Source organism: Chinchilla lanigera, unplaced genomic scaffold (assembly GCF_000276665.1).
Source record: "Chinchilla lanigera isolate Chin_1 unplaced genomic scaffold, ChiLan1.0 scaffold00142, whole genome shotgun sequence".
In the NCBI taxonomy this organism is placed as follows: domain Eukaryota; kingdom Metazoa; phylum Chordata; class Mammalia; order Rodentia; family Chinchillidae; genus Chinchilla; species Chinchilla lanigera.
The window spans coordinates 209,776-214,670 of record NW_004955543.1 but is presented as its reverse complement, the minus strand read 5'-3'; positions in this window follow the sequence as shown (position 1 = coordinate 214,670).

The following is a 4,895-nucleotide window of genomic DNA, read 5'->3' as shown; positions in this document are numbered from 1 at the left end:
TTTTTTTGTCTTTTTGAGACAGGGTCTCACTATGCAGTTCAGGCTGGCCTTGAGCTCACTTTGTAGCCCAGGCTGGTCTTGAACTCACAACAATCCTTCTGCTTCAACCTCCTGAGTGCTGGGATTACAGATGTGTACCACCACACCCAGTGGACTAATGTATCTTCGACCTTGAGGATTCATGGGCATGGTTAAAGGTTTGAACCTTTATTTTAGAGCTGATGTATGAAAAGAAAACTGCATTTTAAAATCATTTATTACAGGCTGGGCATGGTGGCAGATGCCTGTAATCCCAGCACTCAGGAGGCTGAGGCAGGAGGATTGTTGTGAGTTTGAGACCAGCCTGGGCTACAAAGTGAGCTCAAGGCCAGCCTGAACTGCATAGTAACACCCTGTCTCAAAAAAAAAGAAATCATTTATTATAGCTTATGATTTTTGTGATGTTTGTTCTGAGTATGTGTTTCTTGTAAAAAATCACGTCTACCATTGACAAGGAAAGAATATATTTAAGACAAAATCTGAGTAAATTGCATTGATTCTTTTAATGCTAACATGCAATGTTGATGGAGAGACAGAGTCATAATGATAAGGTGCTAAGATCTACCAACATGTTTCTTCTCATTTTTTCTTATACAAATCAGATGAAATTTACACACCAGCAAAATATCTTAAGATCTATTATGTAAAAACCTCAAACTAGGGGAGGCAGGCCACTGGTGCACGAGAAGCCACGCGGCCGGGAGCGCCAGCCTTTGGGCCAGACCCCAGCCATGCAGGTGCCTGGGAGGTGGGCCGCTGGTGCCTGGGAAGCCATGTGGCAGTGTGTGCTGGTGTTCACCGGCCCTCACACCACCCACCACCATGCAGTCGAGAACTATCATGGTCCAGAGAAGCAATGACACAACTGGCTCACCATGTGCAGGCTGCAGAGTCCTGCCCAGGAACATGAGTGAATCATCCCAACATGGAGAAACCCCTGGGAATACATGCCACACAACCGGTCGTTCTTGCCCCTGCCATTGAGAACCAGAAAGGTCCAGAGTCAGTGCAGGAGCAGCTGCTGAACAAGGACTCGGAGAACACAAGAATACAGACTAAGCCCAAAGACTCAGAGGTGTAGCTGACTAGGGTAACGAGAGCTGTTTGGAAGCTAGAAACCAGGAGGACCTTGTGTAATCCCTGGGGAGACCCCCCTGGAAGCCATTCTTCCCCTGACAGTACAGACTACGGTGGAGGAGTGCATGGAGCTCCGGAGAGGTCTGCACCAAGATTCCTGCTGCCTGTGCTGACGGTTGAGGAGAGGACACTAAGTGGTTGTGGGGTCCCAATGCGCTGGGAGGCTGGAGAGAAAAAGCTACAAAACATGGCTTTTGCCCCAGATGGCTCACTTGTGATGTTAGTAAGGATTGCCTCCTCAGTATTCTATAGCTGTGACAAGGAGGAGGCCAAGGAGAGGAAACAAAGAGACCGAGAAAAAGCAGCTGCTTTTGCTGCAGCACTAAGAGAAACAGACCCCAGGTCTGATTCCCGGGGCCCCAAGAAGAACTGGACAACTGCATTCATCTGCTACCACTGTTAAAAGCCAGGCCACCTCAAGAGGAACTGCCCTAAGAGGCCCCATGGGCCATGCCCTGAATGCAAAGGTGACCACTGGAAATTGGTCTGCCCTCTGAAGCAGAGGCCCCAGAGCTCAGACCCATCCTACCAGTTAGTCCAACAGGAATGGGGGCGCCCGGGGCATACTCTGCCTTCTCCCTCTGGCCAGACTGTCATCTCCATGGAGGAGCCCCAGATAATCATGACTATAGAGGAAAAAGAAAACAACCTGTTGCTAGACATGGGTGCAAGTCTCTCGGTCCTTCTTTTCAATCCTGGCCTTCCTTCCAGCCAGCACGTCTCAGTGACAGGAGTCACTGGTGAGGAGGTAATATGCTATTTTTCACAACCCTTAGGCTGTAACTGCTTGTTGGATCTTTCTTGCATATCTCTGTCTTCCTGAGAAACCACTTCTAAGATACGACCATGTATTACAGCAGCCATTGATATTCTCCTACTAATCTGTCCATAACTCTGTAATGTTTGTATTGTTCCTATGCTATTTTGTAAATGGATGTATGTTTATTACTATGTGTTTCCTACAACAACCATTGAGAATAGTCAATGAATATTTAATTGGTCTCTCATGTATACCTCTATTTATTTTCTTTAGAAACCACTTTGAAGACACCAAAGTATAGTACAACAACCATTGATAATTTCCTACCACTTTTGTCTGTAACTCACTATTATTTGTCTGTTTGTTTTCCTGAGAAACTATCTTGTAGATAACATTATGTAAAACAACAACCATTGATAATTTCCTACCACTTTGTCTGTAATTCGGTAAGTCCCCCTATTACTATGTTATCCTTCTTTTATTCTTTAAAATTAAAAAAAAAAACAAAAACCTCAGACTATTACTAGGATGAAGAAATTCTACAAAGACATACTAAAACACTGTCTGTACAAGAAACAGTGGAATGTAAGGAAAGAACTAGGCAGTCTGTAATTTGAGAGGAGATGATTTGAGCCTGAGCAGAGATGTGGCTCTGTCCAAACAATGCAGAGCTACAGAGGCCATTTTAGAAAAGTCCTACCAGATGATTTCTTCTGGTGCACACAGTATGTGTGGAAGATACTCCCCAGGCACGTGAGAAAGTAAACCAAGTGAGAAATCCCTAAAATAGAGCTTTTCCAAAGAGCCACAAAAATTGTAGTATTCTTTGTAATATAATTGGCAAGCATGCTATATTGTGTTGAAGTTTACAATCAGAGGAAAAATAGTGGTAATGTTTTGTATTGTTACCTAAAATAAAGGACCACAGCACATAGTGCTTTAGAAGCATCCATCCTCTTGCACCTATGGGGAAACTGCAGGCCAGAGCTCAGCCCCACCCAGGGATGCCAGGCTCCAAGCTTCCTGGCTCATGGAGGTGGTCAGCCATGGCTGACTGCACTTGTGTGCTTCACAAGCTTTCAGTTGACATTTCATGTGAACTTATTTTGGCTTAAAGAAAGGAATTTACATTTGTAATTGACAAGTATTTGTTTTGATAAGATCTATTAACTTTTCCTAAGTAAATGTACCATGTAATGATTCCTAAGATGAGTTTTTGTGTGACAATTTTGTAAGTTTTTTAATTTGTATTTTTTTTGTTTGTTTGTTTTTGTTTTTGTTTTTCTTCTGGTACCAGGAATCGAACTCACAACCTCGCACTTGCCAGACAGGCGCTGTGCCACTGAGCTAAATCCCCAGCCCCTTTAATTTGCATTTTTATTTCCAAACAAATTCATATTTAAATTTTTTTAAAAATAAGAGGCACTTTGAAATAACATTAGAAACATTTAAGGGTAAATAATGAAATTTTTTTTTTGGTATCGGGATAGAACTCATGACCTTGTGCTTGCCAGGCAGGTGCTATGCTGCTGGGCTATATCCCCAGCATGCTGAAATTAAATAGGCACAAAATACTGTATATATGAATTATGTACTAGGGAAAAGTGTAATGTTTTGTTGCTTATACATGTTTGCCTATATGCTTAAATATGTCTTGCAACACAAATATTCTATAAATTGAACCTGTGAACCTGGGCATTTTGTATCCATGCTCACATATATTAATATAATTGAATGTACAGAAATATAGTCTGAAATTTTACACATCAAGCTGGTAACAGTGGAAATATGTATTTTTGAGAACCTTGCTATATTGTTTGGGCTAGCCTTGAACTCACTATGTAGCCCATGGCAATCCTCCTCCCTCAGCCTCCTGAGTGCACGCACCACCACATCTGACAATAGTGGGAGTATGTTTTAGAATGTTAGGTGGAGAATGTTTTTTTCTGAATTTTTTACTATATTCATGTAAGATTGATTTCCAATTTAAAAATTGCAAAATGTATATTGAGAAGTTAGGGGAAAACTGCATATTATAGTATGTATAGAAGTGAAAAAAGTGCAATCCAAAATGCTATGTACATGATGAATGTGATCAATATGCATGACAAATATGTACTAATAAAAATATAGTTTAAAAAACGCTATGTACAAATACACCCAGATTTATTGATTGACTGATTGATTGATTGATTCAGATAGGGTGTAGTGGTTCATTATGTCAACTTGAGAAGTTTAGAAGTATAACTAAACTTGACTCAGCAATTGGCTCAGCAATTCTAGTAGCCACCCTAGGGTGGATCATCACCTAGATAATATAAAAGGGAAAAGAAGGACAGAGGAACTTCCATTCCTTTTGGAGGAGCTCCAGTCTTTACCTTCAGCTTGGACTTTGTCTCCTGGCTTCTAGTGCAGACTCTTCAGCTTCCACCTTGGATCCTTCAGCTTTCTGTTGCAGACTCATTGGCCTCCTGGTACAGACTTGCATGGAACGCTACAGTGAACTCCAGACCCTGGACTGATTCCTTCGGTCTTCAGTGTGCACACACCCTCTGCACGCTTCCTTATACAACTCTCTGGCTGACCATCGCAAGCCAATCTTGTAATTTGTACATCTTGTGTTATATCTGTTTCTCCAGTAAAACCGTGACTGATACACAGGGTCTCAGTATGCAGTTCAGGCTGGCCTTGAGCTCACTTTGTAGCCCAGGATGGTCTACGAACTTGCAAGGATCCTCCTGCCTCAGCCTCCCAAGTGCTAGGATTACAGGACTGCGCCACCACGCCCGGCCACCCAGTTTTATTTAAAAAGTATGTATAAACATGGGAATTTTAAAATGTATGAACTGGGCGTGGTGGCGCACGCCTGTAATCTCAGCACTCGGGAGGCTGAGGCAGGAGGATCGTTGCAAATTCAAGGCCAGCCTGGGCTACAACATGAGTTCAAGACCAGCCTGAA